The sequence below is a fragment of the Salvia splendens genome, chromosome 3 (assembly GCF_004379255.2).
Source record: "Salvia splendens isolate huo1 chromosome 3, SspV2, whole genome shotgun sequence".
NCBI lineage: Eukaryota > Viridiplantae > Streptophyta > Magnoliopsida > Lamiales > Lamiaceae > Salvia > Salvia splendens.
The window spans coordinates 3,984,197-4,011,137 of NC_056034.1; the positions used below are offsets into that span (position 1 = coordinate 3,984,197).

Sequence of the window (26,941 nt, forward strand, 5' to 3'; positions counted from 1 at the left end):
CATCGCATGCATGCGAGAATTCATGCACTAACTTCCTCCAAACAAATTTGGCACCACCGTAGAATTTCAAAATCCATAGGTTTTGCAAACCTTCGGCATCGATCACTTATCAGCAAAAAATATTGGTCGAAATTATCACAATTCACATCACGTATGTGACCCTATCACCGTCAATTGTCGGCCAAATTTATAATGTTAAGGACTCGAAGCTAGTATCAAATAACGTTCTTTGCTAAAATCATAAAAGTAGCATATATTTGGGAACAAAAATGAATTTTAATAAAATAAAAACATATACTATAAAAAACGTATATATGTATTTGTGGAACTAATGGAAGTCGTTTTTCTACATATGCTGTTACAAAAACAGGTTATACAAGTTTGAACTTTTCGTATGGCATTTTCAGAATATATGTTTACTAATTTACAACCAGGTTTAGGAGTTTGTATATTCTGAACATATGATTACAACAAAGCTTTAGGAGTTGTATAATAAGACTATACACAAAACTTTAGGCGTTGCCCTTTTCTCAAAACTAAAAGCAGCAGCAGGGTTAGTACTACCTTGTCATGGAAGTTAACTCGATCGATCCTTGCTGTCGTATAGGGGCATCTGATCTGCAAAAACTAGTCGGGCTTCGTGTACTCCAGCAGCATATGAGGTGATCTGTATATTTTAACCAGTGTCCAGTAGAGGACCTCTTCAACTCCAAGTTCGCCTTCTGCTCTTGCAGCATATATGTCCTCACAGATGGCGATCAGCCTAAGGACACGATACAACCGGAAACTTAGGGTCATAACGAGAGAGATGACGCAAGGGAGTTGTTAAATGACATAAAGCAACTATGAAAATCCGCTTACCTATCGCATGAAGGGAGATTCTCAAAGGGTATTCGCATCCGTAGGTCAGAACACTGCATTCTAATAAACCGGCCAACAGCAAGAACGAATGTGATGTACAGTCCCCAAATGCTGAATTTGCTAAGCGTCTCGCCAAGAAATCCCTCTGGAACAATTCGATGGATTAATAAAAAGATGCATCAAGATTCAATCACACGTAATAAGGTTGTAAATACTAACGTGGGCTTTCCTCTGATACGACAACAGCCATAGGCCCGGACAATCCTCTACAGGCATCTGCATCTGGAGAATTGATATCTTGGAACGACCACCAATCATGAGTCTCACGGTGCAAGACAAGATCCGCATTCACAAGAGACTGTTTTAGAATATACAAAGTTAGCAAAAGCTACAGGAAAAGTCACGATTTCTTTTGAAATAAAGTGTGTAGTTACACAACATATCCACGTTACCTATCATTCTCTGGACGTCAAGCTTGAACATTAAATAACAAAACATGAGATGTAGCTATATATAATCCATTTGCACACAATTGCACAAACACACACATTTAGATGTAAAGGCCCCCCCTTTAACGAACTTTAGGACGTGCGGTATTTACAAGGGGTGGCTACAGAACATACCATTTGATGTCACGAATTGGACAAGAGCCTTAAACTGAGAACCAAATGAAGTTAATGGTTCAGTTTCAAGGCAAAACACTCAGCAATGTAAACAACTATCTGACATTATACCGAGATGAGCCACGTTTCTAAGAAATTAGGAGCTTATAAACCAAGCATTTTTCATTATCTCCGGAATTGTGGTAATTGGGTTTATATAAACAAAATATGTGAAACATTTTTTCTCTAGCAATCAGAACTGGTAGACTTGAATACAAATATAAACCATTACAACTTTCATCTGCCAGATGCTGATTTAATATAACCGTCTCCTCCAAATAAATAATTCAAATCACTTGGTGACAGCTGTGTTTGGGTGTGGTTGTGGGCTACGGAGAGAGGTTTCCCCATGACTCATGTTTTGCAGTGTAAATGGTTTGATGATGTAATACTGCAGCAAGCATTTCACCATTCAATAAACTTTTATTCTCTCTAAAAATACCAGTTACCAACACGTTGATGCTTTAAATTAGAAATATAGACTAAAACAAGCATTCTTATACAATATAGTGATCACCAATTTATGGGAGATTAATTCAAACCATGACATTGTTACCTATGCAGTTTAAATGAATTTCGAAGACCTAGAAAGATTGCTAATAATATTGGTAACAATATAAAGAAAGTTCAGAAGCATACCACTTGATCAACTGGCCTAACTTCTCCAGAACCAGTAACACGGAAATTTCTTGGATAGATATTGTAAATCCTAAAGCTGCTTGAGGCAGAGGAACCATTGAGAACCCTCTCAACTTCTGATGGATCAGGAAGATTTGATGGATCAACACTCTTGTCATATTTCACCTTTTCTTTGCCTTTGGGTCGGTCCCTTGTAACTATCCAAGAAATTTTCATTTCCATACCACCGTATAGAGACTGAATAAACTGCTTCTGCACCACAGCAGGGACGAGCCACAGAGTGCTTGCATCAGCTTGGCAGCAAATAAGCTGAATGTCATTCGCATTATATGAGTCCAAATAATTTTGTGGATCAACATCGTTGGACTGCACTTTGTCCCATGGAATTATTTCACAAAGAGTTGTCTGGTACAAGATCAATCTGCCGCCATTTGTCTTGATTTCAAACTGAAAACTAGCATCATTGACTGGATTTGCTATGTTAGTTGGATTACCGCTACTGTACATCTGTAGAAAAAAAGGTGGACATTAATACCTTCAACAAACAAACACCAAAATCTTAAAAATGGCATTGTTCATATGTAGGGCCACTATTTCCAGATTTTGGCAAAAAAACTGTATATCCACCGTTAACCTTTTCTTATCATTCCCAACTAAGTTGCATCTCAAGAAGAAATTAAGATAAACAATTTGAGTTAACTGGAATCAGTAAGTGCAGAAGACTCACAGGAACCCTTTACAAAGAAAAACTATTACATAAACTCTTATTTTCACCATCTAATACAAGTGTCCTCAGAGATAAAAAATGGAAACTAGCATACCAAACATCTACACTTTGAGGTCAAACAATTAGATGGCCAAGAAACTAGAAGCTGAGAGAATTGCCGGGTGAGTCTTTTATCAGCCAACTTGCAATCAGGTAAAGTATCCCTACATTTTGTACTCTTAAAGGAAAATTAGGAACATCATAAAGTATAGCGCATGGAATTGTTTCAATATTCATTATACGGTTTATTAAAAGATCAGATCAATATACATTACACCACATAAGCTAACACAAATAGATATGTCATTATCTTCATTGCTATTTGGTTTTAATATTTATACTGAGTGTCAGTACACTATCATAGAGCAGAGTCGTGTCAGGAATTTCTTACCAACATTGGGGTCCAAATAACACAGATTAGAATGAAGAAGAGACATATGCCATTGCAAAGCTTTGTCATCTTTGTCTGCTTCTCTCCTTGTTTATGAGAAGCTCTGTTCAGAACATTATCACATTTGACAAGGTACAAACTTGCATTTATGTCCTCCAACTGAATGAGAAAAGAGATACATCAATATTCATTTTAACTTTATTGATATAGCTGATGTATTACTTTTGACCAACTTTTATGACCACATGACCCATCTTTCACAATGATACTCCAAATACACCTAATCTAGAATTTGCATGTTAAGGGGTCCTAATATATGATTTATTGATTGAATATAACCAATCTGCTCCTTGGCAACCACCATATGGGCCACTCACTCCCTTAAAAAGCCTTATAAGAGTGGGGTTATCTAGACTTATATAGAAGACGCAAGATCACTACCAAGGTCTTATAAGAGGGGAGGGTTATAAATATGTCATTCACCCACTTAAAAGGTCTTATAAGAGGGAAGGGTTATCCAAACTCATATAGAAGACTACCAAGTCGATATGGCAACAATAATCAATAACTGATTCCTGATGGAAAAGGTACATGAATAAGCTAAATCTGCAGCAGGTTGTAATTTGCATTGGTTCTGCGCTAAGCCTTGGAATGATTCCTTATCTTCCACTTTGGATTGTCCAAGTTGTGTAGTTTTTTCTCTTAGGTTTCATAAAATAAAAGTATAAAACCAACATTCACTAATAGTATTACTCTAAATTTGGCCAAAATAGATCACTTTCTCCTGTGTACTACAACTTGACAGTCTTAAAACTTTATGCAGGAAAGTAATCAATCTATTGATCAAAGTACACTTCAATAAGTCATCAGAAAAGAGCATTTTGGAATTTTTCCATACTTCTTACTAAGTTACTGTTAAAGAGTGCAGCTTAGTTTGAAAACAAAACTTTCGGAATTGAGAAGAACAGTTCCACGTGCATGGTTGGTAGGAATACCCTGTAGAAAACTTGAAGACTCACCTTCAGCCAGTCGTACATTGTCAAGGATGTTGCTGTGCATGACCAATCAAGGACGCAACGCAGCTCATACAGAAAAGGTAAAGCCCGATACAGCCTATAACCCAGATAGTTAACGCGAGAAACTTCACTGGTTAGAAATTGGCGATACAATGTGCTTTGATGAGGAACACCATATCGAATCTGCATGGCTTGTAATACCAAAGAAACTGCTTTCGTAAGATAGATTGCTCGAATGGCTAACCCAGCAGTACTCTTTCGTGAAGTATCCATATTCCAAGCATACTGGGTGACAGCATAAGTGAAAAGAAAGATGCTGAAAATGTAAAAGATGACTTTTCCAGTTGCAAATGAACAGAGGTATATGACACGATCAACAACAATCAAGAAGAAGATTATCTGCACAAGAAGAAAATTCAAGCATGTTAAATGAAGACCAAGCAAATTTTATAAATCACGCACATTAAATTAAGTATAGCCCCACATGATTAAAAAAATATTCAGTTAGATATAGCAATCTGTATTTATTTTCCTTACCATTAGCATAAATACATATTCTTTAGGAAATTGATCCTCAAGCTGATAGTACTCCAGAATTTCACTTTTATTTTTTATAACTAATTGATAGAATATGGCAACCAGAAAGAAGACAGTCAAGTCAGCACCAAAAATATATGCATAAAGATCAATTTCTCTCCTGCCACCTCCAATCACTGAGATTATACAGTAAGGGAATCCAACTTTAAAATTAAGTTCCTTCTCCTGTGCCCTAAGTATTTCCTTTGCTATATCAGAGGCTGGCGTAAGAGAATTAATTTGTGCTGCTGGCTTACAGTCAGTCAATGAAGAGACATAAACCACCTCAAAAACAGCCAGGGCCACACCTGGGTTTTCAGAACTTTTTTCAATGCTACGAATTTGAACCTTGCTGGCACAAGGGCAAGGATTAAGCATTTCATTTTTACAGTTTTCGTCGTGCACAAGCTGCAGCAGGCGATTTATTCCAGACTCAATCCTCTCAGGCTGAATCCCATCTTCTGGCCATGCTTTGACATCCATGGACAATTGAATAAAGTGTGGAGGAGATTCTGCTTCTTGAGTCAGTGATTTCCAATATCTACAACAGTTATTCACCACTGATATGACCACTTGTTTAATTAATTGGAAACACTTCTTTGAATTCTCACTCCAGCAAGATCCTATTTGAACCTGCTCTCGGTTTAGTAGCCCCCCTTTACCATTACCAAATCCTACTGAAATCCATTCACTATCCTTTGCAGTAATAGAGCTTTGTATTAGAGTAAATAGATACAGCAAAAACAAAGGTAGTAAACTGATAACAAATGCTGATGTTATCTTTTTTGTAGGAAACCCCAATTCAAGGAGAAGGTCTGACTGGATGTTGAAACCACAATGCTGTATGATTATTTGGTATAAATACTGAAGCAAAATATAAATTTCTGTATAGATTAGCATTATAACCCAGAAGATGTAACTTGGCCCAGTATTCACGCAGAGAGCATATAGAAACAGAGCCGCCAAGTATACCATGGAAACAGTAGCACACTATATCATTGTTTGACCGTATCTGAGACCATATATGACGGATTATACGTCCAATCTGCCAACTCGCAAATCCTGAAGTTCTACTCTTGTCAGATAGCACAGAAGATGAACTACTCAAGTGTGTCTGCTTATCATTTGTGCTTCTTTCATCAGTAGAACGTCCATCTTGCAAAGATGGGGGTTCATTTGAATCTGAGTCTTCAGGTGAGATGTTCAGAAAATTGGCGAGACTGCTTACTGCCTGATTCCCAATTGATTGAACCTGAGAAACACCATCACCTATCAGTTGTACAGCAGAAGCTAAATGATTTTCCTTCGACTGGGCTTTACCTTTCTTCACTTCATCTGAATCATTACCAGCAGTATAACTAGCATCATCCCTAACTTCAGTTATCTCACTGAATGAAGCATACATTTGTGGCTTTGTAAATTCTACAGCAAATGGATTTTCTGCTCTGAAGCTTCTGGGAGATTCATACAGATGAGATGGGAAAACTAAATCAGCATTGGTATCGCCATCCTGTTTCTCAGCATTACCAGTTTCTTGTGAATTAAGTGAAACATTTTTCCTTCTCCTCAATCCTTCTTTAGCAGGTGAAGAATCAGCACCAGCAGTAGGAGAATTCATACCGTGGAGCTGAATTTGCAGGTTGAGCATTTCAGCTTTCATCTTCTCCACTTGTAAGTTACGCTGACGTTTCTTCTCTTCAGATTCACGGATGTGCTGCAACTGTTCAGTCTTCCAAGTAGCTTTCTTCTCTTGCTCCCGAACGATTGCACCAATTTGTTCAGCCTCAAGATATCGAAATACATAATCAAATTCTGAGGAAGAAAACATGTATGACTGACAAGATACCAGAACAAAAATGATTATTTCGACCAGAGCAGATCTTGAGGTGATCCTAAACCCATAATCATATTTATAAAATCCAATCACCTCATAGATGTAATCAACAGTTTCACACTTCCCTGCGGTAAAGTCACCAACGAAAGGAGATTGATAGGCCAGAGAGAGAACAATAACAGCAAAATTGTACACTCTCAAGAACTTAAAGATCTTATTTTTCTTCTTTAAAATGGATAGCCTCATGCGGAAGAAAATTAGAGCAAAACCAAGGTATCCAAGGTGCAGAATATCATACTCCAAGGTTCCTGTGATTAAAATGAGAGTAAGTACCAGATCCAATAGGTGACAATAGCAGTAAACCCTCAAATAGTCCAGAATAGTCCACATGCTCTTGGTTTCAAATGAGATATCTCGCCAAACAGAAGCATTTTTATGTTGAGAAACCATCTGCTGATATGTAGATGACCATGAATAACTGGGTGCACGGTCTGCCCGGAGTTTAAAACATGCCAGCATAAATACCATACAATAACTGATGAGCATTCGAGGATCATCAACTACTACCCCTGCAATATTACATAAATAACAGAAAACATCAAAAACTAGTTCTTGAGGATATAACTACGGAAACTATCAGCATTCAGAGATAGGCAGCAGAAGATTAGGATAGCAGCAAAGAAGTTATGTGTATTAATTATCTGTCCTAACACTTGCTGAGGTAATTTTTTCAGAAAACTAGTTTTGTATCTTCTGATGAGCATCTATGCACAGATATTTTAGTTCTTGACGATATAAGTACAAGTAGTATTTCTATGTCTGGAACCTAACCAGAAACTAAGAACTGGACAAGCGTTTAGAATCTTTTTGGAACTACATGTGATTGTAGGAAATATATGAGTGCACCAACAAACAGGAGATGGGAGAGGTAATATGTGTGCGTGTGTGTCAGTTTCAAGAGTAGCCAAAAAAAACAAATGAGAAAAAAGTCATACCCAGCCAACACATTTCACAGTACTGGAAGTATATACTCGAGTTTTTCCAGCAATCATGACAACATGTATCAGTTGGAGTAGGTACATGTTGACTGAAAGGCATCATAGTGCTCCACATTGCAAAATATTCAGCAAGAAGAATGATAGCAAAAAGAGTAACAAATACTGGCCACAGCCTCTGTATGATGGGGCGCGCCAAAAGAACACAAGTAGCAAGAGAGGCAATATAGAACAGAGACACGGCATTTAACAGAGCAAAACTGGCAAGTAGCAGGGCTAACATGTTGATCTCAAGCCCAAAGAGGTTGAACATGTTTTCTATCCAAAACTTCAAATAAACTTTTAGCATTGTCTTCTGCATTTCAAACCTCTCCTGCCTCAAGGAAACAACTCTTTTCTTGTTCCACTTGTGACTTTCCTTTATGCTTCCCCAGATATAACCAAAAGAGAATTTTCTATTGCTTCCATTTTCATGAAAGCCTGTACCAGGAGACAAATCTTGAGACACTTGATCATTTGCTTGTCGGAAAGATGACCGTGAATTGCTCCTTATCCTTTGACGGGGCAGCTCACTAGATTCAGATGATGCCTCACTATCCCTGCTGGGGGTTAAAACAACAGTAGAAACATCTTCCTCCGAAACAAATAAAGGACAAGGTTCCTTTGATCTCCCTGCATTCAGAAGAGAACCAGACATTCTTTCCAACCAATGAAAAACATTATACTGAAGGATACATGCAGCAATTACCAGCACTTTTGGCCTTAAACCTGCTTCTAGGCCCTTCAAACTAGGTGCATACACCTGTAAACCCAGGAAAAGGGACAATTCATGGTGTTTTTGTCCTGGAAACATTTGAGCCAATGTACCCCATATCTGGAAAAGATACTCAACTGAAATCAGAAATCCCGTATATATTAAGAATGATTTGGATGGGATTCTAGATGCTTTAGGCAACGCAGATGACAAGATGAGACCAAGAATATACAAAAAACCAAATGCACTTATTGGAGATAATGAAGCATAGAACAATGCCACTAACAGAATCTTTTGACTGTGCCAGATCAAAAACCGTTTAATGAACCCCAAAATCCCAAACTGCAGGGGATCGGCATCTTCCAAGTTCATGCGTTTGCTTTGCCTTCTCTCATAGCTATAAAGTTGCATGACAATTACAATTGCTAGAGACTCCCAAAGGTTTTCTAGCAAAGAGGCTTCAGTATTATAGCCAAAACAAACAAAAAGATTAACCTTTTTGGACATCCATGTCTCTAAAGTGGGAAAAATACTTAAACTATAAATGAAAATGAAAACAACAATCGCATATGCCTTGAGTGGAAACCATAGGCGCTGTTTTGTCCTCTCAACAAGCTGTCTTCCGATGATCCAGATGAGGAGAAGAAAAATGTAACCAAACGATGTGTAATTGGGTCTCACGAGGTATACCGCAAAAAGAATGGTGAGAAAAGCAATATAGGTTCCAAATGATCGATATATGGATAAGAACTTTTCCCCGATTGCACTGAGATACAATGCCACCCTTCTCTCTGAAGATGGAAAAAAAACCATATGATTACAGGATGATACAGTATCTTTCTACTACACCACAGAGAACAAGAATAAACAAAATTAGGGACAATCAATCCTCATGCATACGTGATGACAGGAAGGACCTCAGCATATGTATATAGTTTTAAGTGCAATAGAATTAATCAAAAGATATCTATAATCCATGGAAAATATGGCCGTACCATGGGAACTATTGTCACGATGATCTCTGAAGTTGAAGGTGGTATAAACTGACAAAAGGACAGATTTGTTCAAACCAGCTTTCAGAATGCCAAATCCAATGGGAGGATATGGTGTGCGTTGGACAGTTTTAGAGAATGAGAACAGCATTTCAAAACCATGGTTATGAATGGCACAAAGGCATGCAAGCAGAGCTATTTCAAGGAACTCCCAAGTACTATCACTTTTTACAAAACCTATAAGCATTTCACAAACCAATTAGCAAACATTAATAATTGAGAATGCAGGAAAATTTAGCAGTGATACAGGTAAGACATTTTAGATAAGACTAACAAAATTCCACACCTAATTCTTGTAGCAATTCCAAACTGATAGAGCCTTTCTGCTCCAATTTTCTGGATACAAGACTAAGCTGAAGAATGTATAGAGCAGCAAAGTGGGCCTCGCACAGAAGAATAAGACACTGACGCATCCTTTTATTGATTTGATGGCTCAAAAGGTATGCAAAGAAGAATATTACTGAAAGAAAGTGTACACTAATCAGAATACTGAACACCCATTCATGTAGGCTGCACTTACATTAGATTATAAGGAAGAGAGAGAGAGAGAGGGGAAGGAGAAGGCAAGATAGAAAGGTATATGAAATGTTATTGGGAATACTTCGACGTACTATAAACAGCATGAACTAAACCAGGTTTTGCAGCTATCAGGAATATGAGTAATAGCATAATAGGCCGAGCACATTTACGGAGTCCCCAGGCAATTGTGGCTACAATCAAGACCTTGGCATCTTCTTTCACTGCAAACATATATGGTAATTAGGTATAACATGAAAGTAGCTTCACTTAAACAGGGTAAAAATAATCATAACAAGCACGAAAAAAGCAGTAGATCACGAATAAAAACTCTCAAGTCCATGAACAATAAGAAACTCAAACTATAAGTTTACCTACAATAAAACAAGTTGTCAATGACCAATCATTATGTGAATGATAGTCTCTAGGTCATCTTTACTGATATGTGAGAATGTGTACTACTTCGGGAGGCTTGAATAAAGAGAACCGTGAAAAACACACACCACTCATAGCCACTGTTAGAATATTTAGACAGATTTATTTTTCCCAACAGCAGATGAGAGAAGCCAAGAATAATTATAATCAGTGCAGTCTTGTTCCACATAAGTATCCTGGCTACAAAGAGTAATAGTCAAACCAAACTCAGTTGATGTACTAACAAATTACTTGTGAGCAGTTTATTTAAGTGATTAGAACAGAAATGGGGGGTGATCATCTAAAGAGTGTAGATTAACTGAGAGCATGGTCTTCAAGACAAAAGAAGCAAATGACTACACCATCTTAACGTTTGGCAAGGCTGTATTGCCACTTCGGTGGTGTTAATATATGCATCCGTACCTTCCTCGATCCTGTTCTCATCTGACAGTTGCCTCTCCTCATTTGATAGGAAAAAAAATACCGAGTTGTTAACAAGATTACCAAGAGCAACAAGAACCCCAAGACAGAACTGTGCTAGAAGGAAAAAACCAGGGATAGGATAATGCCATAACCCAACCATCTCCCAGATCTCCATATCCTGAGTAAGAAGGAATAACATAAGTCAAACTCAAGCTCACAAACTGATGCAGTGATGCTGAAGGTCAAGATAAAAGTTACCTTCCCGAGTTTCCAGTTCACGTACGCAAAAGCCACATTAAAAATGTATGTGCTTATGGCCCACAAGAGAATGAAAACCAGAAGCAGCCCATTTAATCGGTGCAACCAGATCAAAGATGGAAAGGCATACAAAACATACCCAACATATGCAAGTAATGCAAATGCACATATACTTGCAAAACTGAAGCTCCAATATGAAAGAGCAAACAAGGATACCTGTCATAAGGAAAACAAGGATACCTGTCATACATTTAAAATATAGAATACCATTAATCATGTTTGAATTGAGTTACTGATACAAGTAAGACCCTTCTGAATTAGATTCATTCATGTCTGATTTCTCCTATATAAAACCTCAACGACTTGCATAAGTCATTTTATCCATCATCCCACAAGAGTTTTAAGTTCAAACATCCATCAGGAAACAAATCAAGTGTGTGAATGCATACCGGGAAGCCATAAGTGAACCAGTTGATGCTGAAAAACCTGAAAATTGATCCCCTCAATAAAATATTAGTATGCCTCACACCAGACCTGAAACATAGAGAATATTTAACAAGATAGTGAACAGCACAGACACTATATAATTTATAAATTATTACTACAGATGATTGAAAGCACATGTGCCATATACTTTTGACATAATAAACTGTGATTATGTGAAAGAAAAGACTAACAAAATAACAATACATAATAGTTAATATAAAAAGTAATGTTAGCCAAGAATGTCATATAACCTTAACATAAGAAAATAGGTAAAGAAGAAAAAGATCTCTGCTAAGAAATTCCATAATTTATGTTACATAACAGTTATAAATCAAAGTGTTAATGCAACAAAAAAATTAATAATTGTAGAAGACAAAGCAAATCAAGCAGCTAATACCATCCAAATAACACTAGCTTTCGTTACTACTCACAAAGTATAAAATTTATGTTCTGTTGCAGCACGAAGAAATTGCCTGGACTGAAAAGATGGAAATTACAATCAAATGACAAAAGCATTTTTCACCTCAGCTGGCGAACGAAAAAGGAATTTCTCGTGGGAAGAAGTTGCTCAGTCAGGCTGCCTTCTCTCATGGACATCATGAATTCCATGTCTTCCAAATCATGTTTTACAAAAGAGAGCTGTGCATGTAGTTAAAGATTAGATATTAACTATTCTTTAAACCGATCATCAAATAGCAGTTTATATATGACATGGAATAACAAATCTACACACCATACATGCTACTCTTATAGTTCAACTAGTATGGAGCACTATATTGCATTGCTATTGAAGTTTCCTCTAATAAAAGCTTTTTCTTGCCAGTATGAAAAACAGTGGATGTACATAAGTTCAATAACTCAAAACAAATAAGTTCAATAAACTCAAAACAGCTGGGGGAGTGGAGGGTTGGCAAGCAAAGTAGAGGCTACAAAAGGGCCCCTTCTGCATAACATATATGCATCCGTGATCCAGATAGCATGCGTCAACGATATATAATAGTAATTTGTTATTTGAGCTACTGAAATGCATAAACTGGAGCAAAAACATTACCCCATTTTTCATCATCTCTAGAGTCTTGTAATCAATATTATTAAACACATGGATACAATGTAGTGATCCACTAACCTACAGAACCTAAAATTTCATCGTAACTCAGAGCATAAATAATGATTATAATCAAGGGATGAGTTCATTACGAGCAATCCTGCTGTTATTCCCTTTTTCACCTAAACTGGAAACGCTGATTGTCCCTTAAAAAATAGCCTTCTAAAACTATATTCAATCAAATTTACCTATGTGAAGCCCTTAAGTGGTTTAAATTAGCCATATAATCTTATTTTCACTACAACCAATGTTCTATCATAATAATGAAGAAACATATGAAAGTTCCATGATAAGCACTTACTATTTATGTGGCTTCCGAAGAACTATTATGCATTCAATCAAATTTACCTATGTGAAGCCCTTAAGTGGTTTAAATTAGCCATATAATCTTATTTTCACTACAACCAATGTTCTATCATAATAATGAAGAAATATATGAAAGTTCCATGATAAGCACTTACTATTTATGTGGCTTCCGAAGAACTATTATGCATCAATGATTGTGTTGTTGTCCTCACTTATTTCATTCAGTGTTTACAGAATAACCAAAGAGAGTTCCTCAGTTATAAATAAAATCTTATCTAAGTTGGCCAGTTTCAACAATTGAATGAGTTGTATGAAGTTCCTGCAAGTAAAAGGGAACATGTACCCTTTTTAGAATGAAGTATATAACCTCAACTATTTGTTCTACAAAATGCATGCCAAACTTCTGTTGAAATGGCTGAGAAGAAAATTCTAAAATATACATAGATTTAATATTCTCATTAAGAGCCTGATACAATACCCCGACATAAGCTTCACCACAACCTATTAAATTTGTCAATGTACTAGGTTTTCATATTTCAATCATATTATTAATTAGGAAATGGGAGTTTTCACTGATACTTTGGGAAGATCTATCTAAAGTAGTAGATAGCCACAGAAACGGATAAAAGACCCCAAAGATGATTGTAACTAGCCTAAAATAAGACTGGTTACACACATTAGCAGATCCACGAATTAATCATCAGTCAAAAAAAGGAAACAGGAAAAGTTATGTGTCACTCTGAAAGATAATAAAAAAATGCGTACCATGTAGTAAAACACCATCAGGGAAATACCACTACATATCTCTTGCCAGTCAGAACTGACAGAAGCTTTGTACAGACCAATTGAGTCAGATATCCCTTGAAAAGACTGTGCGAGCCCGACAGGAAGCTGATAAACATAAAGTAGGCCAATATTGAAGCCACCGTATACCCAAAGCAGCTTCCACCACCTTCACAATGTATAAGAAGATAAACACTAACGGAAAACTGTACACGAGAAACACCGTTCCTCACTTTTTGTATGAATGAAGAAAATCTTGATTTATAAACCTAAAAGAACAACTTTTAAGCGACATTGGAAAGGATAAACAACCTGAAAAGGCCCAAAAAGTTGCTTGTCAGAGACCAATCAACAAGACCAACGCAACTGCAAATGAAAAATGGCAACGAAAGCCAAGAGGGATTGCTGATCCCTGTAGCTAACTGCACAGCTGGGAGCAGTAAGCAGCAAACCAAGCGGAAACGGTAACCTTCCATTGAGAGGAAATAGACATTATCAGCAAGATATGACATCACAATGAGATCTTTAATTCAAAGTTTTTGCCTTTTGGCATAAATTTTGGTGTTGATATAACAAATATTTCATTCGAAAACAATTCTTAGCAGAGAAATATTAAAGGCATCTACTATTCAATTAGTTCTGATTGTTCTGTCTCCGCTTGTGAGTATGTATGTATGTATGTATGTATGTATGTATGTATGTATGTATGTATGTATGTATGTATGTATGTATGTATGTATGTATGTATGTAGCAAATTTTAAGAATATAAGTTAATTTCTGCAAATATTTAGTAACGACACAGGCAACAAGAAGAATGTTTCAATAATTAGCTACAGTGGATATTGGTCAATTTGACAAACCTATTTGTTCAACAAGCAAAGAAAAATGGTCCCAGCATGAATCTTGAGATCCAATAAAGCCAAATCTGCTCCTGTTGATCTCAATGAAAGCAACTAGTCCCGCTAATAATTGTACTACTAAGAAGTAGATAACTGTGGGAGATCTCCAGGATTCAATGCTGCAGAAGCATACATGTTGAACACCATTCAGGTAACACTTACCATAACATATATAAGCGAAAATTGCAATATCTAGATCAATTTATTAATGCAGAAGCAGCTTTTTAATGGGAAAAAAAGTTCCTACTTCATAAGTCCAATAAGCTCTATCCACCAAGCTTCTGGAACAGTCCATCTCCGATCCAGAACCGCACTTAAAATTAAAAAAATTACTTGTGAAATAATCACAACTGCCGAGTATATGAAAACAAGCCACAAAGACAGGACTCTCCCTCCATATTCAAATCCTGCCGAATCACATGAAAAGAGATTAACAATGAAAAGAGGCATGAAACAATCAGGAAATCAAATACTAAGAGAAAACCTATGCCAATAGATTCTCAGTGTAAAAATGAAGAAATATGCCATCAAACTATATGGGAGCAGATAAATGCTGATATATAAGCAGATAAGTAGCCTAATTCTAGTTCACATATATGTAGTAACCTGTTTTAGGGGAAGTGAACCGGAAAATAAGAGAAGCCACCAAATTGATGAAAGAAATCAGACTCCAATTAAGTAATCCAGCTGCAAGAATAACAGAAATTATAAGAAGCAATAATATGTAGTATCAAAAAAAAGTTCCGCACATTGAAATACATCACATAACAATTTGTAGGAGCTGCAAATCACAAAACGTGATACTATATCATTGGAATTAGCCTCAAAATCTCAAATGCAACAGAAAACTGTCAAAACCCAGGCACCAAGTTAAGGTCATAAAGAACAAATAATTAACTTAAAAATTCAGTCTTGCAATACAAAACTCCTCTAAAATCCGTATCATTCACAAAGTTTATGTAAAAAAGAAGTAAGAAACTCTAAAGAGTGAACTCAATGGCCACATTCAGATCGAACAAGCTTACACGGAGCTAAAATCTTGAAAACTTTTGGAATGGAATGAAATGAAAACTGAAATAGGATATACCTATCAAAAGCAACAAGGGCAATACAAAGCCAACTAGAACTTTCCCCATTATTCCCTCCTCCCACAACTCAGTCTCGTGGCCAAATTTCACGAAGCGCTTCCATCAAACAGAGAGAGGGATCAGGAACTGAAGTTGGTAGTTCAATCAAGGATTAGACTTAACCAGTAAAGAGGGGACTATAATAAAAGCCAACTGGTCAAGATTTGAGTTCAGCAAACACGAACTGTATTTGAATCGGACTGGCGGAGTAATCTTCGCAAAGATCAAAGCTTTTTTTCATGAACAGTGATTAATGTTAGAAAACAAAGGTGAGAAATCAAATTCGGGATTTTAGATAATAATATTGTGTTTAGGATAGTATTTGCTTTCTATAGTCAGATACACATGGACCATAATCCCTATTTAAAGGGATTAAACCTATTAAATAATATTATCAAATTGTATTCAAATAATTGAGCATAATATTTACTATGTATTTCCTCTCAAATATGCCGCCCTGTACCATTCAAGTTCAACAATTAAGCCTCTTTGAATTTTATTGAGGAAAAATTAATATAAGTAGCAATTTATATGAAGTCGAATAATACTCGTGCAATCGTGACTTCGTCAGTGTAGTGTTGCACAGGTTGCTTAGGAGTGGTGCATATTAGAGGGTAATATTGTCTTTTGACTTTGGGCCATTTTCATGTTTGGGCCCAGTAGACAGTATGGGCTTATAAAGATCGATCGGCTCAAACTGTTTAGGGAAATATAATCGATTTTGCTTAAGACTTCCAAGAAAATTAAGTGTCCAATTAATAGGTCCAGAATTTGAATAACTTAAATCGTGTGTAAATCATACTACCTCAACAGTCAAAAGTGTATCATCACTTTTTAGTTAGAGTCCTAATATGATGAGCATTATTGTGATAACTAGACACAGTCCTAATATGATAATTAAATTTTTATAATTTGGTATTTGTAAAAGTGTTTTAAGTGTCGATCTCTGACTTTATAGAAAAGATAGTACCAAAAGAGAAAAATTACATCTTTTAATAAATATATCCTAATCATATAAATTTTATACCAAATATATTGAAAACTTCTTTCTCTTCAATACTAGTTTGTATGTTTTTTTGATACATATGTCCAATTAATTTTTCAAGGTCATTTATTCAAGTACTCTCTCGTACTCTATTACAAATAGTAACATCGAACTCTTCAATTGATTTAGTTCTTAATTACCAACAATATCATTCAAGTTCAAATCCACTTCTTCACGGGGTTGATTTTCTATTGCTTTAGCAATGAGAAAAAGAGTTATCTCCATATTTTTTAAGAATTGTTCCAACAGTATTTATTGAATTATAATTTCAGTTTATATCCATAGGTTATCATCACCACCAGCGAACCTAGGATTTTAATGATGGGGTCCAAAAACAATTTTTGATGTGCAAATAGATAAAAACAACTTTATTGATTTGAGGTCCAAAAATGTACACAAATGCCCCTGATTGATTTGGGGGTATCTTATTACTTAGAAAAATTGTTGAAAATGTGCAAAGCCCCTCAAACGTGCAAAGTTTAAACACTTTACATGATATTTTTATAGTTACTCTTATATTAATTCACTTTAAAAAAATTTCATCTTCTTCGTCAAATTGACAACATGTATGAAGACCGCCATTGTTATCACTCTCTACAATTTATAATTTTTTAATGCAATTTTAACCCCTTTCTATTATTCATTCCAAGACGTTTTATTCTTGAACAAGATTTACTAAAATTTTAGAAGTACTACTTAAATAAATAAATAAAGTAGGATAGGGGCTTAAGACCTCCATTGTGTTTATTGTGTCTACCCATACATGTTAATTTTAATATATACTCTCTCTGTCCATCAATAAACGTCTCATTTTGCCATTTTCGTTCGACAAACAGTAAATGTCTCATTTGCTTTTTACTACTTTTGTTAATGGACCCCACATTACACTAGCTTTATTTCACTCACATTTCATGTAAAACTAATTTATAAAGGTATGACTCACATTCCACTAACCATTTCCATTCACTTTTCACTCCATTTCTTAAAACTCGTGCCCGATCAAAGTTGGCTTTATATTGGTCGATGGAGGGAGTGGTTTTTAGTCCTATTAACTCGATGTAATAACCTAGACTTCGAACAATTCGGATTAGAGTTTAAAATTTACAACTCGATTAGTCCTCACTTGAATAGCTAGCTCGCAACTCAAATAGAACTGCCTCAAAATGTGATAAGTTGACTTAATTGATATCCCCAATTTTATTAGTCTAATTTACCTAGAATACAAAGTTGTGGCGATAATATGCGAAATATGTGGTTGGCCTACTATGAATAACATTTATGAACTATTGATTCGGCTAATGATATAATTATGACACGATTTACTACATAGTATATCAGAATTGGTTATAGTTATAAAAATTGAAAAATACAATCAATTTTTTATTTCGACATTAAAGTGGGAAGGTAGGAATGATGCAAAAATCGGTCGTACATTAAATAGAGCTCATCTCATAATCAGCCAAATAGGGTTTTCGAAATCTCATTACCAAATTTTATTTTATTCTCAATTTGAGTAAAGAGTTAAAAGTTACCTCATGTTTATGTAGTGGCGCAATATAAATCAAATGTGACAATTGAAGAGCAAAGAACTTTTACTTATTCAAAAAGAGAGAGGGTGTTTCCTCATGTCAGAGGACAATACTATTCAAACCATTTTGTGAGTTCTCTTTTTTAACAGATTTATTCACCTTTGTTATCCATTTCACTAACTTTATCAATTACGGTGTTGGTAAATTATTGAAAAAGAGTTTGCTTTTTCTAGTTATTTCCTTCGTTTCGACGAGTATCTGCAGAAACATCACCTTTCAAATAAACTAATGAAAGAGGGCACAACACAAGTATTCAAAGTCCGAATGACAGAAAGTAAGACATGGGACGTAGACATTCATGAGAATGTTCGGTATTGGCTTGACGCCTTTGGTTTCAAAGGCGTGATGGATTGTGAGAGGTCGATGAAGGTCGACAATGAGCTGATCACGGCTTTGATTGAGCGTTGGGTCCATTTCGTCTTCAGTAGTTAAATGGAAAACCTGCTGAAAACCCTCAACCTAGACAAAAAAAATGATACAAATATCAATATGAAACAATTTATAACACATGAAAGCATATAGTTTAATATAACAAACTTACAAATAGTCTCATCGAAGCAGGTTTTCAGCAGGTTTTCCATTTTTTTGTCTAGATTGAGCGTCTCCGACCTCCAACGCTCAATCAAAGGCGTGATCAGCTCATTGTCGACCTTCATCGACCTTCCACAATCCATCATGCCTTTGAAACCAAAGGCGTCAAGCCAATACCGCACATTCTCATGAATGTCTACGTTCCATGTCTTACTTTCTGTCCTTCGGACTTTGAATACTTGTGTTGTGCCCCATTTCATTAGTTTATTTGAAAGGTGATGTTTCTGCAGATATAGCACGAACGGGTCTTCGGGTCCATATAATAATTGTCCCCTTGAACTTGAAGTCTTCATCTAATCTAATAACATATTCACAAAACAACAATTACAAACTCACATTTACAACACAATTAACATATACATTCAAATTCATCGTCAAAATAACAAAACATCATAAACCAAATGATTCACACCAATTCAACACAATTCATGATTTATAATGTCTAATTTACATATAACTAAATTAGAAGGTTAAATTAAAAGTTACATTTCAACCCATACTCTATTCTCCAATAACAACCAAAATCACAACACCAAGCATCTCAAAATATCAAAAAACTATACAATAGAATGAATTTCAACAATAATATCCATTACAATTAGCAAAACAACAAAACATCAGCTAAAATTGAGCAATTTGTTGTAAACCCTAATTTACAAAATTGAGAAAAATCTAAACAAAATATGCAAATAAACTACAAATAATGGAGGAATGTTGAAATATTGAAGGAAACTTACCAGAATGTAACAGAAAATCGCCTTATGTCGCTTCCGCTATTTCTCTCTCGCGTTCGGCCCGCTACTGCCTCCCTCGTCTGATTTATGCAACTTAGAGACGCATGAGCCTCATGCGTCTCTCCCTAAGACGCATGACTCTCATGCGTCGTCTAATAAAATTTTAAAAAAAATAGCGACGCATGACGCTTATGCGTCTCCCTTTGTGACGCATGACGCTTATACGTCGTTAAAAAAAATCAAAAAAATTGAGAGACGCATGGCCCTCATGCATCTTCCACAAAGACGCATAATTGTCATGCGTTTCATTAAAAGGAGACGCATGAGGGTCATGCGTCTCTCCCAAAGGCGGAATAAAAAAAAGTCCAGTACACTCAAAGAATGATAATTGCAGTCTAGAACCAAAAAAGAAAAAACCCAAGAAACATGAGTGAAAATTGCAGTGTCTGTGACTGTAGTGTTGACTATGGCAGTAATGGAGTCTCGTCTCTTTCGGCCAATGACAAGGGTAGAAACAAACGGAAATTTTTAACTGATTTGTCCCTGGACATTTCAGCCAAAGCATCAAATTTATATCTAGAGGAAACATTCCGAAATGCTTTGAATTGAGAGGTCTGGAGACGCTAACACAGATAAACTTCAAGGCTCCGATTGGGATAATCCTGTGGTCTGTCAGCTTGAGGAGTTGTTGTTGAACAGTTTAAAGGTGATATTCAGCAGCGAAGTGAAGAAGATTATTGAAAGTGGCTACACTAAAGAAGTTGCTGAGTGGGCCATTTTACACAGCAGCCTGTTCAATGGTGGTAAAGACGCCGTGTCTAATGTTGTTGACAGTGCTTTGAGTATACTGAAGAGGGACAAGGATATTAGTATGATGAAGCATCCTGTATTTGAGGGGCTGGAGAGCCTCGTAGACTACACATTGTTGGAGATGATTTGTGTGCTTCGGGAGATTTGGCCCTCCTTAAGTGTATCAGAAGCGATGTGGTGCTTATTGATAAGTGATTTGAACCTAGTGAATACATGTCCAGCGGAAGGAGGCACCGTGGGAGGTTCTTGTAGTCAGGAAGCTTCTGGAGAGAGCCAAGCACTTCCCAAGCCTAAATCTGAGACTTCTAGCACCAGTCAGATAAAGGATTCTAACGACTTAGGCAGTTCAAAACAGATAAACCCCCCCTCTGGTGGTGAATTGGCTAGTCCCGGAAAAGTGTGTTCTTGCTGCTCTAGAAGCGAAGGGGAACTTATCGAGCTTTGTGAAGGAGCATTTTCTGAGTTCGTTTCAAGGGAATATCAGTGGGTAATAAGAAAGGGTTATCGGTTAATTCCAAGAGAGATATGCTTCGACAAAAGGCGTTTCAGTTTGAGAAGCATTACAAAGGTCGTCCGACTAAGGGAGCTCAAGGCCAAAGTTGCTGCGTGGGGAAGTATGGTGTTAGACAAGTCATTGAGGGCACCGCCCGGATGTGCTACCATTGCGATGAAGGGAGCAGTTCATTCCAAGTTACCAACTCCGGCTGGAACGGCTGCGGAGAAAAACAGCCATCCTTCAAGCAATTCGCCACCCCTTTCTTCCGCCTGTGATGCTTCGAAGGGCGGGGCCAATGTTTCTCATACTCCCAAGGCTATCGATTATTATGCTTTGATCCCATTCGACGAAAGTGCGTCCCACAAGATGACAAAGACGAAGCCATAGTGACACTAGTCCCCTACAAGCAAAAGATTGAGAAAGAGCTCCAAGGATGGACGGAGTGGGCAAATGAGAAGGTCATGCAAGCAGCACGAAGGCTTGGGAAGGACCAGGCGGAATTGAAAATGTTGAGGCAAGAGAAAGAACAAATGGAGAAATTCAAGAAAGAGAAGCAAACTCTTCTGGAGGAAAATCATCTGTTGAAGAATGATATGTTGGCTGCAAAGATGCAGGCGATACGTGCGGTTACTAACTTGGAGTCCGCTCTAGAAAGAGAGCAGCAGACCCTCAAGAAACTGCAGTCATTGGAGGCAGACAAGAGTATTGTCCAAGACGAACTCACAAATCTCCAACGCCAAATAACTTCACTCAACAAACGACTCGAAAAAGCTAGAGGCCGCAAGGATCAGTTCAAGGCATGGCATGATTTGTATTTTTGCTTAATCAATTCGTTTAGGGTGTATAAACATCTTGCCCCCCGATGGACAATATGCACATGTATTTCGGTGCATCCATCATAAAATCCTAATTGTGATTAATAAATCATAATAAGAGATTAATAAACCCCAACTGGGCTTGGTGAACTTTAATTGGAGTAAAAGAATCAACTGGATGTACCCTAGTTTATGCCCTTTTTCTAAGTGCAAGGTTAAACTGTGACACCATTTCAGGCTCTGTGGAAGCAGGAGGAGAAGGAAAAATCAAAAGCTCAAAAAAATATTGATTCCTTGAAAAGCAAATTAGATGAAGAAGAGGCTTTGATGAAAGTGGAAGCCGACAGCATAAAGCAAGCATCCGAGAAGGAGATGCAGAGATGTGAAGCCGACATCAAGAGGCTTCAGAAAATGATCATGGAGCTGAATCTCGAGTCTGATAAGTCAAAGATAGCAGCTATATGACGGGCCTCCCTGGATCAGAGCCACCTAAAGTGACAAATGGGTTTGCTGTCTTTCAGGATAACGTAAGCGACTCTCCAGATGTTAAGCCAGAGAGGGAGTGTGTCATGTGCATGACAGACGAGATATCTGTGGTTTTCATCCCTTGCGCTCATCAGGTTCTTTGCACTCAGTGCAATATGATCCACGAGAAGCAAGGGATGAGCGACTGCCATTCTTGCAGGACGACCATTCAAAAGCGCGTCTCTGTTAGCTATCGCTGCTGATTAGCATCTCCTTATATTGCGTGTAGTATCAATTGTAGTTTGTAAACAGCTGAACTGAGAAAAAAAGGTTAGAATTGATGAATCAAATTGGGGAAGATGGGTAAAGGGGCGTCTCTCTCTCGCCTTTCTTGAAATTTTTTTGCGTGTTAAATCTATACGTGAATATATCCTTTAAGGAGTCGTTTGGTTGTTAACATGGGTTACGAAGATGTTCGGGCCACCATTTGGTTTATAATCAAAGCATGTTATTAATCATAGCATTACTGGTGTTTGGTTGCACATTTATTAAAATGAGACAATGTCCATCTGGCTATTTGGTTGATTGAATTATATAGTGACACACGGTGTGATTACTTTTTTGCCCCTAGGGTTTTCTCATTATTTCAATAATCCACCAAATATTAATACCACCCCTTCCTCCTTTGTCCTCCTGTATTCTTCCAAGACTGGAATTGGCAAAGCTCTTAAACGAAACGTTGAAGGTTAACTACCATCATTATTTATTAAATAAACTCATTCCCAGCTTAGTTAAAAATGGTTGATTTTATTGCAGAATTTCTTGCTGAGAAATTTGGAATTTCTGAATCCGAAGCTCAGGATATGAACAGAGAGCTATTCAGAACTTATGGCAGCTCATTAGTTGGCCTCCGGGTAATTAATTCATCATCTATTCTACCGAATTATCTTCAATTTAGCAAAGTGGAGTACTAATCATCGAATCATTTTTGTGTTTTTTGCAGGATTCGGGATATGATATCAATCCCGATGATTATCACAGGTAATATCAACCTGCTCTTTCTTCTTGATTAAATTTTTGAGAGGGGGTGAATGATTGGAGGAGGCGTTTCCAAAATTCAAATGAAATATAGAGGGCAAAATGGAAATGTTGATGATGTATCGGGCACGGGAGTCGAGGGATGCTTGTAATCGGTGGCTCAAATACTGATACGAATCACATGTTGTTTGTGTGAACAGTGCGGGCTTTGCCGGGCCAACATCGGGCCTCATGTTATCCAACCGTGCAACCAAACACCTGGTTAAGTCATGATCCACACATTTAACAGGAGTTGTCATGCTAACCAAACGACTCCTAAATCTATATGAGAATATATCCTTTAAACCTTCCATACTCATACGCAAACTGCACATATAAGTGGAAACGAAGTTAATTAACCAATTTTAGATATTTGTTAGTATTCCATTTTGCATATTGCCCATGTCCTTTATGATCATGCCTCTAAAAATCAACAAAGCACATATGTACTTGATGGATCCGCGAATTTCTGATGTTAGTAAATGCTGGTAGAGAATACAAATCACGACACAGAGAATTTACGTGGTTCGATTTACTGAGGTAAATCTACGTCCACGGGAAGAAAAGAGGGCAGAGTTGTATTGCTTGATCTGTTTTCTACAGCTTACAATACAGACTTGCTATTTGATATTTTATCTCTAGAGAGCGAGAGAGTCCAACCCTATCTATCTGATCTAGGTTCTATTTATACAAAGGACCAAGATCGTGGCATGCAGCACCATTTACTAGGTAGTGGATGTCGTGGAGATCGTGGCCTAAGATCGTGGATGTAGCGTAGGTCATGGCCTACGATCGTGGCCTGAGTTGACACCACGTGGTAGTGGGTGTGTTGGAAGTTGTGGAAATCCTGCATGGGTCCACTAACTCCTTGTTCGGTCGAATACTGAGACCGAACTACTTTGGTTGCCGATCTGAGAGTAGAGCTTGATGCCGACCTGAGAGCAGAGCTTGATTGGTTGGCTTTTACCGAGCTGTAGGCTGAGGCCGAACTCTTTGGTAATGCCGAACTCATACTCTTCCTTGGGCTTTGGGCTGATGGGCCGTTGGTTGCCGATCTGAGAGTAGAGCTTGATGCCGACCTGAGAGCAGAGCTTGATTGGTTGGCTTTTACCGAGCTGTAGGCTGAGGCCGAACTCTTTGGTAATGCCGAACTCATACTCTTCCTTGGGCTTTGGGCTGATGGGCCGTTGGTTGCCGATCTGAGAGTAGAGCTTGATGCCGACCTGAGAGCAGAGCTTGATTGGTTGGCTTTTACCGAGCTGTAGGCTGAGGCCGAACTCTTTGGTAATGCCGAACTCATACTCTTCCTTGGGCTTTGGGCTGATGGGCCGTCATTGCTGTTGGGCTTGTTTAGTACGCACCCCATCACTACCCCCCCCGAAAGACGAAGTGAATCACTTCGGCGAAGCGAGTCACTTCGGCATTCTGGATAAAGGTACGGGGGAGGCTGACGTCAGGGGACGTGCCTTGCATGTGACTGCATTAAATGCGACAGTAAAATCCGGCCGTTGAATCCTGAAAAGGTGGGATTCGAAACGGTGCGACGATTTTGAAATCTTCGCCGAATCTGATAAATACCTCCCTTCTTCATCATTGAAGCACTTTTGCGACTGCTTCTTCTGCACTCTATCTCCTTTGCGTAAAAATTTCCTTCCGCTTTCAAGAATTTCTTCAGAATTTCTTCAGATTTTGCAAAGAGTAAGAACCATGTCTTCTTCTTCTTCTTCCGAGTTAGGTAGCGGTAGGAAAGGGGGCAAGGGGTCTTCTAGCCGGAAAGAGTCCGGAGAGAAGACTGTAGAATACTTTCACAGCGTCTTGAGTAAGGACACCGTGATATCTCTACACGAAAAATATCTTCTTCCCGGGGGGAAGGCGGTGGTTCCCGACGATGATCATAGGGCTAACGACCCGCCGGAGGGTTATGCCACCGTTTACGAAGCCTGCTTAGAATGCGGGCTTCGTTTCCCTCTTCCCCCACCTTTTGTAGAGCTTCTTGATTTTTTTCAACTCCCTTTAGGTCAGGTGACTCCGAATTCTTGGAGGCACTTGTCGGCTTTTGCTGCCGAACTTCGTAGGCTAGATAAGGATCTGTCTCTGCGGGCAATCCTTAATTTTTTCCAATTTAAAAGGAAGGGATCTTGGTTTTACTTGATCCCCTTACAGCCTTTTAGGGCATTCTGCAAAACCAAGTGGCCGAAATGGCAAAACCGCTTCTTTTTTTATAATAGGACAGCGGCTCCGGGCTTTCCCTGGAGAGGGCCGAAGTCCGTGATTCCTCATCCTCGGTTAGAACCGTTGGCCGAGCTCGAGGGCGAGCTCAATAAGATTCCTATGATTAGGAAACAATACTCGGAAACTGAGCTCGTCAAGGGCGACCTCGTGTTCAATATCTCGTCTTCGGACGAAGAAACTGAGGGTGAGGATTTCTTTTTTATGCTTTACTGCTTTAGCAGCGAAAACTAACCTTGTTTCCTTGCTTTTTGGCAGTGTACATGCTGAACAAGGCTAGCCGCAAATCTTCGGAGTCCAAGGAGCCGGAGAGGCCGAAAACCACCAGCTCGGCGTCTGATGCCGAGAGGACTCCGAAAAGGCAAAAAACCTCTTCGGATCCGAAGAAGCCGGAGTCGACTTCGGCAAAGGGGAAGGGGAAGGCCCAGAAGCCCCCGAGAGCGCCAGAGAAAGACGTGGTCTTGGCGCCTCCTTCGGAACATATCTGTGAGCCGTTTTTATGGCCCACGGACTTCGCCGAGGTGAATTCTCTTCTTGATTTTCTGGCCTTGCTTTTTTCCTGTATTTTTTGTGGCCCCTTTGTTGACTTTTTTCTTTATTCATTTTCAGAGGAACGATATGCTCTCCAAGCTCGTCGCCGTCGAACTCTCCAAAGCGTCCAATGACTATGCTGAGATGCAGAGGAAGTTGGCGGCTGCCTGTCATCGGGCCGAACAGGCTGAGGCTAACTTTGAGAAGGCCAGAGCTGCTAGGATTTCGGCCCAGGATGAAGCTCAGTTTGCCAAAAACCAGCTCGTCATCCAGCGGGAGCAGACGAAACGGAGGGATGCTGCTGCTGTGGTTGCCCAAGGGGAGGCTCTCCGTGTTTACACGGAGAAACTCTTTTTGAGCAGCCAGTTCTCGGCCTTTGTCGGTAGTCTGGTAAGGCTAATTACCGATAAGGGCGAGCAGGGGGCCGACGTCGTGCTGCCTCTGTACAGCCGAGAGATAGCAGCTCGGCTTCAGAATCTGCCGCTCCTTGAGGAGCTCGCTTCATCCTCGGTCCTGCTTTCTGCAGACCGAGTCCGGGGTTGTCGAGCTGATCGGGACGAGAACCTGGAGGCTATCTTTGCCTCCGTGGGACCCGTTTCACCCGCTTCGACTTACAACGGAGAGGGTGAGGCCGAGCCGCTGGAGCTGGAGGCCGAAGTCGAGCGGGCCGGGTATCCGGAGAAGGAAGCCGATCA

The 26,941-nt window shown here is 38.5% G+C and overlaps 2 pseudogenes; one reads left to right on the top strand and one right to left on the bottom strand.

Moving 5' to 3' along the window:
- Window positions 1–298: 298 nt before the first annotated feature.
- Window positions 299–16,173, bottom strand: LOC121794445 (annotated as a pseudogene).
- Window positions 16,174–20,249: 4,076 nt separating this feature from the next.
- Window positions 20,250–22,672, top strand: LOC121795641 (annotated as a pseudogene).
- Window positions 22,673–26,941: the final 4,269 nt, after the last annotated feature.